This window comes from Rana temporaria, chromosome 5, assembly GCF_905171775.1.
Source record: "Rana temporaria chromosome 5, aRanTem1.1, whole genome shotgun sequence".
In the NCBI taxonomy this organism is placed as follows: Eukaryota; Metazoa; Chordata; class Amphibia; order Anura; family Ranidae; genus Rana; species Rana temporaria.
Window position 1 is genome coordinate 158,027,435 of NC_053493.1, and position 14,447 is coordinate 158,041,881.

Here is a 14,447-nt window from a genome sequence, read left to right on the forward strand (position 1 = left end):
GAAAATTTTGAAAAAAAATGCAATATTTTTAACTTTTTGCTAAATAGATATCCCACAAAAATATGTAAAAAAAACATTATTTTTTTTTTCTCAGTTCAGGCCGATACGTATTCTACAAATATTTTTGGTTAAAAGATAAAACGCAATAAGCATATACTGATTGGTTTGCGCAAAAGTTATAGCGTCTACAAAATAGGGGATAGAATTATGGCATTCTTATATTTTTTTTACTAGTAATAATGGGGGCAATTATTAATATTTTTTTATATCATGACTGCGACTTTATGGTGGACACATCGGACACTTTTGACACATTTTTGGGACCATTATCCTTTTTACAGTGATTAGTGCTATAAAAATGCAATGATTACTGTGAAAATGACACTGGCAGCAAATGGGTTAACCACTAGGTGGCACTGAAGGGCTTAAGTGTGCTCTAGGGAGTGCTTCTAACTGTAGGGGGCTATGTAGATGGGCTATGTGTGACACGACATTGATCACCGCTTCCGATTACAGGAAGCTGTGATCACTGTTCTGTTACTAGGAAGACTGGGAAAATGCTGGTTTACATCAGCATTTCCCCGTTCTTCCTCACCGTGAGACAATTGCGGACATCGGACCCGCGGTCGGGCTCATGGAGCTTGCACGCGCACCGCCCACAATGCCACGGGGACGTATATATACGTCCTTTTGCCTGTCCGTGCCATGCTGCAGACGTATATCTGCATGTAGCGGACGGCAAGCAGTTAATAAAGTTAATTACTTTTATATTTTTTTGTATTTGTACGATCTCCTGTGGGGATCCACCCAGAAGCCTGGATCTGGCCCTTGCTCAGCCTCTCAACAGGTTACTGAGAGCCTGATCCAGCTGCTTCCAATCCCTCTATGTGGGGTGAGGGGTTGGGGGCAGGGCGGAGCAGACAGCGGCGACTGTCAATTGCCAGCTCTCTGCTTACAGAGCACTGATAGCTGAGTGATCTGCAGTGCTTCATCCATCTTGGTAAGTATAATAATAATAAAAAAAAACATATTTTTTAATCATACATTACAGAACAAAGGTTCTTAGTCGATTTGGATTATGTAGCTACCTCCAGATAATTGGACACAAAGCTGTAAAGTACAGCCCTTGCATAACCTCTCCCACTTCCAGCAAGCCTCAGTTTTGCTAGTGTCCTTAGGTGTACAAACATCTTCTCTTTGCCCAGAGATCGGCCCAACCGTTTCTTTTATGGTTTTGTTTTTTCCTGCCTATTTTTTTTACATCATGCCACTATTAAGTTTGTAGCCCCTCCAGGCCACTGCTGCTTCTATTTTTGCAGCTTTCCGCATCTGTTGACTCCTGGGCTGAGCTTTGGGTGACCTGAACCTTGCTGAAAACTATATGTGGGGTGCCTATAATGTAGCTTTAGGCACTAATTCCTGCATTGGCACTCGCCTAGACTCTAGAGCAGGGATATGCAATTAGCGGACCTCCAGCTGTTGCAGAACTACAAGTCCCATGAGGCATAGCAAGACTGACAGCCACAAGCATTACACCCAGAGGCAGAGGCATGATGGGACTTGTAGTTTTGCAACATCTGGAGGTCCGCTAATTGCATATCCCTGCTCTAGAGCTTTGAGTTGCTGTACAGGTCAGCTGGGGAAAAAGGTTCATTATCCCACCCAGAGGCGTATCTAGTGAAAATGGCGCCTATGGCAAGCACTAAAACTGCGCCCCTGTCAAAACATTAGAAACCCATCTTTCAGATAACCTTAACAAAAAAAACAGCTGACAAAACTCTTTAATCTTCCCATTAACAAATTATGGATTGGCACTACATTAAAATTACAACTGCACCTTCCTTGCTTTCACTGATGCAAACTGGTCTATGATCTGCTCAAAGTAATTTTTTCTGTTTCTTCTCTTATATCAGCACCCATAAATGCAGTACCATCAGCACCCATAAATGCGGTCTTATCAGCACCCATAAATGCAGCCTCATAAGCACCCATAAATGCAGTAACATCAGCACCCATAAATGCAGTAACATCAGCACCCATAAATGCAGTAATATCAGCACCTATGATTGCAGTAACATCAGCACCCATAAATGCAGTAACATCAGCACAAATAAATGCAGTAATATCAGCACCCATAAATGCGGCCTTATCAGCACCTATAAAAGCAGTAACATCAGCACCCATAAAAGCAGTAACATCAGCACCCATAAAAGCAGTAACATCAGCACCCATAAAAGCAGTAACATCAGCACCCATAAAAGCAGTAACATCAGCACCCATAAATGCGGCCTTATCAGCACCCATAAATGCGGCCTTATCAGCACCCATAAATGCAGCCTTATCAGCACCCATAAAAGCAGTAACATCAGCACCCATAAATGTGGTAACAGCACCCATAAATGCGGCCTTACCAGCACCCAAAAATGCAGTAATAACAGCACACAGAAATGCGGAGGAATCGTGTGGTGTATGGGCACTTAGCATTAGGGAGAGAGAGTGGCCTCCTTGGGGGCGGATCATGCAGTGTACGGGAACAGCACTGGGCAGAAAGGCAGAGTGGAACGGAACATCAGAGACAGTGACTGCACACAGTGGAACACAGACAGGTCACACTCACTGGCAGTGGCACTGTGATGATCAGGGACACGCAGCAGTGCAGGGGATGTTTCCTCATAATGGATACAGTCCTCCGCCACTGCTGCGCCAGCGCCTCTGACACTGTCTGCTTAGCACACACGCACAATCGCACATTATGATGACTTTAAGGCAGGGGTCAAGTCCTGGGGAAAAAAGTGTGGGAACTCCCACCCAAGATCCACTCTCCCACCAAAAAAAAAAATGATACGCTCATATGCATAATTACTAAACCGCATGTTTTTTTTCGATCCACTGTACCTTAGTAATCCTTTATGTTACTGGCCGCTTCCTGTATATGGATTCATCGGGTGGTGTGCGGGTATTCCATCACTTCCTCGATGCCGCAATGTCTCCTGGGAGCTTTTGTCATTTTTCCCAGGAGACATTGCGGAGGTCTGCTGCGAGTTTTTGCAGGATTTAGAAAGAAGCAAGTTCCTCCGCAATGTCTCCTGGGGAAAAATTACAAAAGCTCCCAGGAGACATTGCGGCATCCAGGAAGTGACGGAATACCCGCACACTACCCGATGAATCCATATACAGGAAGCAGCCAGTAACATAAAGGATTACTAAGGTTCGCCTGCCCCTGACAATGACTCGAGCTGGGCATCGCCGCTTAGTGAAGGATTGGCTCAGGCGGCTCGGCTGCTCTAGTCCTGAAAAGGGAACCGAGTTCCTGCTGTGAAAAAAGTGCAGGAACTCTGTTCCCACGTGTTCCCACAGGACTTGAGCCCTGCTTTAAGGCCTATTTTACACTTGGGAGGTGGGGGCATTGGCGGTAAAGCAACACTATTTTTAGCGGCGCTTTACTGTCTTATTCGCGGCGCTATTCAGCCGCTAGTGGGGCTCTTTTAACCCTCGCTAGCGGCCGAGAACAGGTAAAAAAAACGCCCGCAAAGCGCCACTTTGATTTCAATGGGCAGAGGCGCTTTAGGAGCCGCTCCTACAGCGCCTAAAAGATGCTGCTTGCAGAACATTTTTTAATGTCCTGCCAGCGCTCCGCTCCAGTGTGAAAGCACTCAGGAAAAGCCCTGCAAAGAGCCCTAAAAGAGTCTTATTTCTTACTCCAATGTAAAAGCCCAAGGGCTTTCACACTGGAGCGGTGCGCTGGCAGGACGCTCAAAAAAGTCCTGCTAGCCACATCTTTGTGGCGCTGTAGGAACAGTGTACACATTGCTTCTGCGCCACCGAACCATCAGCAAAGCGGCGCTTTGCGGGTGGTTTTAACCCTTTTTGGGCAGCTAGTGGTGCGCTGGCAGGATGCTCAAAAAAGTCCTGCCAGCCACATCTTTGAGGCGTTCCACTAGTGGCTGAATAGCGCCGCAAAAACAACAGTAAAGCGCAGTTAAAATACTGGCGCTTTACCGCCAACGGCGCAAAGCCCCAGTGTGAAAATAGCCTAAGTCATAAATGTGCCAGGCACAGGTCCAAACAGAAGCAAGCAGCCAATCAAATATGGTGTCTGCTTGCTCAAAATGGTTTAAATAAATGATAATTATGCATAGCCATAAATATCATAAATAAAGTGATTTGTGCAAGTAGTACCTGCTGTTGCACAAATCATATTATTTATGATATCTATGGCTATGCATAATTACAGTTTATTTCATCCATATTGAGCAAGCAGACACCATATTTGATTGGCTGCTTGGCAGGTGGGCTGGCCTGGCACACTGTCACATCATATACACATGATGATAGCTATGTTGTACCTGCAGGCTGCCGCTGCTGCAGTGCTGCCTGGCTTGGGGGCTCGGGTTCCAGAGTCCAATTCCTGTCAGCTGAAGTTCTCCTCAGTGACGGCGACCTCACGTGACGTGACCGACTCGCTCGGGGAGAAGATGAAAGCCGCGCAGAGGAGGAAAGCTCCGCCACCGCCAGTTAGCCGAATCACGATGGTCTGGACAGTCACACTCATCTACAAGCATGGGGGCGCCCGCACCTGTCACTCTCTGAAAACACTGCCATCCAGCCAAGTAAGAGTACTACAAGTGAAGTGCTGTGCCTTCACCGGGGGCTATAGTGTGGGAGGCAGCCCGCAGGACTCGGAGGACGGGTGTGGGTGGGAATTTTTTTTTGTTTCTTTTTTTGTCGCCCCCCCCCCACATGGCGCCCATGGTACTTGCCATGGCTGCCATACCTTGGATACGCCACTGATCCCACTTCATACTTGCAAAGTCTTCTCTTAACACGTACTTAAAAAAAAAATCTGTATCCTTCCCTATCGTGATTAGCAACACTCTATTAAAGCGAAGTTCCACCCACATTTTTCAATCCTCACTAAATGTGCATCCTTAAAATGAATTGGCATTTTCTTTTTTTTCTGTTCACTTACCTGATTTAAAGGGGTTGTAAAGGTTTGTTTTTTATTTTCTAAATAGGTTCCTTTAAGCTTGTGCAATGTTGGTTCACTTATCTTTTTCCTTTTGATTTCTCTTCTAAATGTTTTTTTTTTTTTTTTTGTCTGAATTTCTCACTTCCTGTTCCTCCTCAGTAAGCTGTTCTGGCTGACTAACCCCCAGCCAGAACAGCTCGGATGAGGGCAAGCTTACTGAGGAGAAACAGGAAGTGAGAAATTCAGACAAAGAAAAAAAAATATTTAGGAAACATAAGGGAAATCGAAGGAAAAGGTAAGTGAAACAACAATGCACTAGCTTAAAGAAACCTATTTAGAAAACAAACCCTTTAAGCCTATATCTAATTTCACTTCCTCCTTTAGCAGCTGTGGACGTCCTTTCCGGTTTTGCATTGGCTCCTGGGAGGTCTTGATCAGCTTGGCATGGCACAGGCCCCCCTAATACTTAACATTGGCGTCTATGTAAAATCTTGGTCAGCTTGGCAAAAGACATATATTTTGTTTGGATACAACGTCGCACGACCGCGCAATTGTCAGTTAAATCGATGCAGTGCCGTATTGTAAAAAATGGCCCAGTCATTAAGGGGGTAAATCCTTCTGGGGCTGAAGTGGTTAAACAGAGTTTATTCAAATGAGAATGGATGTCTGTAAGAAAGGCAAGTTTGGCCCATCCATTTGGGACCATTTAAACTCTGGATGGCAACTCTGGATGGCAACTTTCTTGGATGGCAACGTTGAATTCAAAAATTTGTTGCAGAACTTTTACATGACTCAACTATTGCACATCAGTGGGTTCCTTTATCGTATTTAGTTTCAATTTTAAAACTGCTGGTGATACAAACCCCTTGCCCGGATGAAGTTCACAATCTCAGTGACTACTTTAATTACATTGACAAATCCTAGGGATTTTGCACACAGATGTTCCTGATGAATAATGCAGTGAGTGGTAGGAGAATTTGTATTCTCTTAAAAGTGCCACAAATCCATAATTCTTGCGATCAAACTTGGGGCTTTATCTGTCACCACTCCTACGAGATCTTGGATGCTCATCTGGTATTTTCAGAGGGTAGCTTTGGTTGCATTGAACATATTGACTCCCCTCGTAGTCCCTTTCAGTGGAGACATTACTAAAAGTTCTTTCAGCACTTCTAACTTGTCATCCATACCATGAATAGTTGAACAGTGTGGGTTTTATTTACTAAAGCTGGTGAGTGCAAAATCGGGCTCACTTCGGCATAGAAACAAATCCGCTTCCAGGTTTTATTTGTCAAAGCTTAATTGAACAAGCTCAGATTAAAAGCTGATTGACTACCATTCACAGCAGCACCAGATTCTGAGTGCGCTAGTTATAGTTCGCTAGATTCAGGTAGGCAGGCGTAGCGCTGCGGCGGCGTAGTGTATCGTGTTTACACTATGCCGCCGTAAGTTAGCGAGGCAAGTACATGATTCACAAAGTACTTGCCTGCTAAGTTACGGCGGCGTAGCGTAAATCGGGCGGGCGTAAGCGCGCCCAATTCAAATTTAGCTGAGGGGGCGTTTTTTATGGTAATGGGGGGTGACCTTACGTGATTGACGTAATTTACGAACGGCGCATGCGCCGTCCGTGTACATATGCCAGTGTGCATTGTGGCAAAGTACGCCGCACGGTCCTATTGGTTTAGACGTAAGCGTAAATTACCTAAATCCCTATTCACGGACGACTTACGCAAACGACGTAAAATTTTAGAAATTTCGGCGCGGGAACGGCGGCCATACTTAACATTACTATTCCAGCTATTTAATGGAATAACTTTAGGCCTGATAATGCGTTACGAAAACGGCGTATCTGTACTGCGTCGGCCGGGCGTACGTTCGTGAATAGGCTTATATAGTGATTTACATATTCTACGCCGACCGCAATGGAAGCGCCACCTAGCGGTCAGCCTAAAAATTACACTTTAGGATACGACCGTGTAAGACACTTACGCCGCTCGTATCTGAGCCTAATTTAAATGTATCTGGTTACCAGAATACGCTTAAATTAGTGCCGGCGCAAATTCTGAATCTAGCTAAGTAACTCTACCTGTTAAGTTGGTGCTTTCATCCAGCACTAAAGAATAACATAAGAAACCTATCCGTTTCTTCTACATTTTCAGCCAGTTCCTCTACTCTTCCTGTGACTGTCTGTCTAGATCGGCTTATTTTTTTTGAAGGCATCAATCTTCTTAAAGCGTTTGTTAACCCCCAAAAAAATTAAGAAAATGGATCCTGTTCCCTTAAAGCATGTTATACATCAAAGTGCTTGTGCTGTGTAATTTGGACCCATGTAACACCAGAAATACCTGGCTGATCCTGCCTGGCTGTACGCTGACTCCAATATATCATGGCTGCTGAGCCCTGACACCGAAGTCGGCATACTTTCCTCCATAATATGCAGCCTGCTCTTCTGTCTCCTCTGCCCCCCTTCTCTTCTTCCTTGTCTGCTTGTACAAGTGCCCCCCCGGTTGCTGCTACTCTTTTATCTGCAGCTTAATGCTGTAATCCTCTGTACCATTATAATAAGTATAAAAATCAAAGAGTTAATTGAGCGCACTTCTGGAAGAGTAATAGAAACTACTGCTATGGGAACAATGTAACTGTGGCTAAAGTCCATAAATCAATCTGAATAACCAAAAATAAAACTTCCGCAGAGATGGCAGCCTGCTTAACAGATGAAGGAAATCTGAAATGTAGCAAAAGAAAGAAAAAAGCGGCGCCTTCTGAGCGTAGTAAGTAAATTTATTAAAAATGTTTAAAAAACATATACGACAAATACACTCACAAACGAGCTTTTTAAACATATTTTTAATAAATTTACTTACTACGCTCAGAAGGCGCAGCTTTTTTCATTATAATAAGTATGCCTGTGTAATGTAGAAAATCGGCTGATCTGTACCTATATGAGCACGGCTCCCGTCACTGAGCTGACTGTCGACTCTCTCCCCTCCTCTCCAGCTGACGTCAGCGGCAGGGTTCGGCCCCGACCACTGGAACTGTGAACTGAGAGAGGAAAGAGCTGACAAGTCAGCTGAGCGCTGGGAGCCGAGCTTATATAGGCACAGATCAGCAGATTTTTTACATTGCACAGGGACGCTAATTATTAGGGTTGGACCGAGTACAAGTACCGATACTTTTTTTTTCAAGTACTCGCCGATACCGATAATTTATTTAATATACATATAATATAATATACAGTGTCACATGTATCATTTTTTTTATTTTATTTTTTACAATTTTTATGTTTAACTATTTTCTGTTCAGTTACATTGGTCCCCGGTGGATAGTTAGGGCCCTCTTGGAACACCAGCCTCTCTTGGTACTCCTCAGGTAGACTCTCCATGAACAGCTTCCTCTCACAGGAACAGACTGCTCAGGACTTCTTCAGATTGGGGACCCAGTCAATCACTGGGCCCCAGCCGCAGCTCAGTTGCCCCGGGCCAACATGGTCCCGGAACCAGGAACACTGCTTGGCACGCACACCCCGGCCTGGAAGGCCATTTTGCCGGGGTGCTGTTGTATGGCTACCCTGAAGATGGGCGCCACACGGGAAGAAGACCCAAGAGAATGGCGTCTGCCTCATAAATACCCCTCATCAGCAAGCACAGCGAGAAAAACCCCTCCTGATAGGCTGCTGGGAAAAGTATCCAAATCCTTAACTCCACTGCTGCCACCTGTCGGCCTGGGGTGTGACCCGCACCTCAGAAACAACAGAATGAACCCACAGCACAGCCAAAGCTGAGGCAAAGGCTCCAAATTTAAACAGATTAACCTGGTCAGACTCACTTAACTCTATGACCACCTCTAAATTTACACTAGCATCGGTTCTGAAAAGTAACCAGGCGCTACACATGTAAATGTGTTGGAATGGCCTAGTCAAAGCCCAGACCTCAATAAAGATTGCTGTTCACAAGTGCAAACCATCCAACGTGAAGGAACTGGTAGTGTGTGTGTGTGTGTGTGTGTGTGTGTGTGTGTCTGTGTGTATGTGTATATCCTCTTCTCCTATCCTGCTCTTCCTTATTTTTATTTTTTTTCATGCTACTCTTCTAGCTGGTTCTCTTTCTTCTCACCCTCACTCTCTTCAGCCTCTTTGTGGCTCGGGCCACATGCTTGGTCCTGTTGGTCTTGGACACATGATGCGCTGTTGTTTATTTTACAAATTGGCGAATGTTATTCTCTGTTATGTGCCTTTTTTAAGTTTGTTTTCCTTTTTGTAATGTTGCACATTGAATAGCCATTTTGCTTTTAAGTTCTACATATACTCCGGTGTGATAGCCGGTATGTCATCTAGAGCAGCATAATGTTACTTTAGCAGGACGCATGAGGTAGTGACATCCTATTGCTGGTCTTCTACGTCCGCCCTTGGATTTCTAGGAGCTGGATCAATCTCAGGAATACGGACTAACTTTTCTGACGCCTCCAGTTTTATACTTGTTAACTCATGGTGTGTCCACCACTGTTTTTTTTTTTTTTTCTGTTGATGTGTTTTCAATAAAACCCTTTGTTCAAGGAATATATATATATATAAAAAAAATCAGCTGTTTAAACAAAAAACGTAATATACTTAATCCAGATCACATGAAATAAATGTATTTCAAAGAGAAAACATTCATAAAGATAATGTGAAATCCACTTTTCCAACACCAAGAGTATCCAGAACTCCAAGATCTGTGCTCCCCAAGTGTGCTCACACAATGCTTACTGGATCTCAATGACCACCAAGCTGTAATGGTCATAATGCACTCAAAGGGTTAATGGCTCCTGTGGGTTAAATGCATCCAAAAACTGAAACTTTTTACCATGGTACAGCCACACACTGGGTCTCATATTTCTGCCATGTTCTCACCATAGTAAAAAGTATAATTTCCATAGGATAATACCGCTAAAAGTACCATTTATTTTAAAAGCAAAGTACGTACTTGCAAATCATTTTCATATGGTAATCTTCACAGATAGTCCTACATGGCAAACACCATCTGCCTGGTGTCTGGAAGCTGTGTGTGCTGATGTAACGCCTGTAGGCCCTACCCAATGCATTTTGCTGCAAACCTCAACAGGGGACTGGCCAGACTCGGTACACCGCACTGTTGTTATTTGTACAAAGGAAGTCGGAAACCTAAAAGCAACATTTTTAAAAACTGTCCCTATGACCAGATGGCCCTACAAAATTATATTTAATAGTGAACAAACAAATAATGTATTTATACCATGCCCCATCATGTGTCTGAGCGTAGACCACAATTTGACATACCGCATGGTTATTGCTAGTAAGGAGTACATGCTTGCTACTGTAAATGCTCAAATATTTAAAGTGGAAGTAAAGACAAAACCTGACTAAACCTACACTCAACCATATTCTAAGCCTACTCGACCTAGCCTTGTAAAGAAAAAAAATCGCTTTACTTGCATATTCTGCAGCCGATCTGGCCCGTGGGGCCAGGCTGTTCTGTCGTTTGTGGCTTCAGTGTACCGGAGAGGCAGTCAACAGAAGCTCCATAGCTTATCCTGCACGCAGAAGGTGCCGCTGGAGAGAAGACTATAGTAGTTTTTTTTTTTTTTTTTGCAGGACTAGATGGATTAGGATTAAAATGTGGTAGTTGTATATCCATTGTGTTTCTAATCGTAATATTTCCCTACATACATGGCTACCTCTCGAATGGGGTGTAATTTTATCTATAGCTAAAAATAAGAGTGCCAGTTACATCTTTATTATATTACCTGGCACAGTGTTTAGTTGGGTAATGTCCAGAATATCCTCTCTTAAAGTTCGCTATAGGCTCTTTGAGACACACATGCAGCACACGCACTGTGCATCCCACATACTGAACAAGAACATTGAATCATGTACCCCATGTTTTTTGAAGAAAATGTTAAAACATTTCTTAATATCGTAATGCTGATTTGTTGTGATTGTAAGGACATTCATTTTCTCCCCGCTTTATTATTGATAAATAATGATATACGGACCATTTTTGACAAGGATACAAACATACCATAGTGGCATAATCTTTTTTTTTGGGGGGGGGGGGGGGCAGGGACGTTAACTACACTTGGAGCTATTCTATATTGAACAGAAGGTATCCCCCGATATATTGCAGATGGAGTATCTGGTATAAGAGGTTTCAGTGTTTTTCTGAACATCTTTTTAATTGTGTAATGTTGTGTTTCTACACTTGTTATCAAAAAACAATTATTTGTATCATCTTCCACATCACTCACCCTGCATTTAACTAACATTTTTTTTGCAATCCATCTACCCACTTATTGTACAGAAAAAGTACAGTGGACAGTTTATGTGCCTCTGTCAACACGCTGTCTCTCCTCTCTCCCCCTCCCTCCCTGCCTGTCAGCTAGTCTGTGCTGATCTGCTTCCTGCCCCTCCTACTGCTAAAATAACTGTGTTCTATTCCTAGAATTCACTGTTAGATTTTGTGCCCCAGTGTACGTACTTTATAAGAAATATGTAGCTTTATACCTTATTTCATTCATGTGACCGCCCACTGCACTCCTCCCCCCCTCCTGGCTGACGTCAGTGGAGGATTCTCAGTCCCTCATTCTGTAGTTATCAGATCAGGGCAGGAGAGCGACGGGCAGTCACGTGACTACTAAGCAACACTATAAAATAAGGTATAAAGCTGTATATATATTTTTTTTAACAAGCACTTACACTGGGGCACATAATTTAATCCTACACAGTGGATTCTAGGAATAAGACACAGTGGCTTTACAGCCACTTTGTAGTCTTAAAAGTGCACCTGTTCTTGGCTTGCCTCATATTTAAGGCGAATGCCCCTGTCATGAATATTTAGGTTCTGTATGAAAAACTTGAGTGAACGCACATCACCATCCCAAAGGAGGAGGACATCATCTATGTATCGTTGCCCAAAAACTAGTCCCGGAGTGCTACTGCCATAAATAAATTGGCCATACTGGTCACAAATTTCATGCCCATCTCCACATCGCAGCTCCATAGTTAGTATTGGCAACAATTCCAATATAAAATCTTTTTGCTTCTCTAATAGGCTGCCATCCCGCTCTAAGCAATTTTCTTTGGCACTCAAACGAATGACAGGGGCATTTGCCTTGAATATGAGGCAAGCCGGGAACAGGTCTCATGAGACTGAGAAAAAATATGTTACTTGCCTTTGAAACGCATCTCCACAAGTCCAAGCAGTTGACAGCTCCTGCTCAGCTTTGTTCTAAAGGGAAGTGCGCAGTGGCTACAGTGAGGGATCCCCGGCTGCATCTGTCCTCGTAGGTTTGCATCCATCTATCTTCCTTCCTGGTCCCTGTATCTTGTGCTCCTTCTTTACTGAGACATGCCCATGCACATTAAATGCTTTTGAGTGTAATTTTATTTGCTAAAATCAAAGAAAATTATAAAAGTTCTAAGGTTTTTTTTTTTAGAACAGGACAGCAACCTGTTCATAATAGTAACCTGGAAGCGATGACGTGACATCACTTCGGTTTAATCGGAAACCATCAGCGCTGTTTTTTGAACACCAATCTTGGTGTTTTGAATGCTTTTAAGGGCAGAGGAGGAGCTCGCCACAAAGAGGACCCGCCACATGCCTATTGCTATCACAAGGATGTTTACATACCATGTGACAATAAAATCGATTTTAAAAAAATGTAAGCAACAGTGTAATAAAAATAATTATATTAAAAAAATGAAAGTCCTCCCGTGCTTGCGTGGAAAGGCAAACGCGCGCTTTGCACATGCAAACCACAATCTTCACACACGTGAGGTATCACCGCGTACGTCGGATCATGGGCAGTAATGGCGGGATATGTTTAGTATCTATTTACTTGGTGTGACGTTATATTTTACAAAAAACTGGGTTATTTATTTATATCTTGTATTAAAGTTTTAAAAAGTGTATCTTTTCCCAAAAATTGTGTTTGAAAAACCATTGCGCAAATACTGTGTGATTTAAAAAAAAATGAAAACCCACAAATTCTGTAGAGCCTCTGCTTTTAAAATATATATAATGCTTGTGGGTTCTAAGTAATTTAATTTAGCAATAAATGCTCATTGTTACTCGTGAACAAAAAGTGCCAGAAAAAGCTTGAACTGGAAGTAGTTAACCACTTTAATACCATGCACTTACGCCTCTTCCTGCCCAAGCCAATTTTCAACTTTCTGCGCTGTCGCTGTTTAAATGACAATTGCACGGTCATGCTACACTGTACCCAAACAGAATTCTAATAATTTTGTTCCCACAAATAGAGCTTTCTTTTGGTGGTATTGATCGCCTCTGCATTTTTTTTGCTATACAAATAAAGACTGAAAATTTTGAAAAAAAGTTTTTCTTTTTTTCTGTTATAATATTTTGTAAATAAGTAAGTTTTCTCCTTCACTGATGGGCACTGATAAGGCGGCACTGATAAGGCAGCACAGATGAGGCGGCGCCAATGAGGTGGCACTGACGATGGGCACTGATAGGCGGCACTGTTGGGTGGCACTGATGGGCACTCATGGGTGGCACTGATAGGCGACACTGGGCACTAAAAGGCTGCAATGGTGGGTACTTATGGGTGACATTGATAGGCGGCACTGCTGGGCACTGATAGGCAGCACTGATGGGCATCGATACATGGCACTGATGGGCATTAATGGGCACTGACATGCGGCACTGAAATGCTGCACTGATGGGTATCCCTGGTGGCACTGGCAGGGATTTTGGGTGGGCACTGGCAGGGATTTTGAGTGGGCACTGGTCGACAGCTGCCTTGGCACAGATTGGCATTCCCTGGTGGTATTGGGGGCATATCTGGTGGTCTAGTGTGGATGCATATCCCTGGTGGTCCTGTATGGTGATCCGAGGGGGGGCTGCGCTGATAAACTATCAGCACATACCCCTCCTTGTCAGGAGAGCAGCCGATCGTCTCTCCTCTACTTACGTCTATCAGACGCGAGTGAGGAAAAGCCGATCAGCGGCTCTTCCTGTTTACATTGTGATCAGCCGTGATTGGACACAGCTTATCAAGTGGTAAAGAGCCTCCGCCGTTGGCTCTATACCAAGATCGAAGTAGCAGTGTGTCAGACTGACGCACCGCGCGCGCGGCGGCTGTTATCCTGCAGGACGTCAATAGACGTCAAGTCAGGATAACGAAACCACTTCCCGCACTTTTTTTTTTTTTTCTTTTTCATTTTGTAAGGGAGGGTTATAACCCATGTAATTTTTTTTGCCATCTGTGACCCATTTGGGAGATTTGCCTTCACTCCCTGCCCCATAGCCAAAACAGAAAGTGACAGGAAATCCATGCAAATCTGAGGAATTCCTTGAAGCCTCCCAGGTGACCATAGCTAGTTTCCCCATTGGGAGATTTCCCCTCTCCTTACTTTTTAGGGGACATTGTAAAGTTTAGGATTTTCTTTGACTTTCGATAATAAGGGTAAAGGGGAAAAATAGGGAGGGTGGCTCTTCCTAACAGG

The 14,447-nt window shown here is 43.7% G+C and overlaps 1 protein-coding gene across 1 annotated transcript in view; it reads left to right on the forward strand.

Annotated features, from left to right (window-relative positions):
* TRANK1 (tetratricopeptide repeat and ankyrin repeat containing 1) overlaps positions 1 to 14,447 on the forward strand; it is a 207,117-nt gene that overhangs the window by 32,479 nt on the left and 160,191 nt on the right.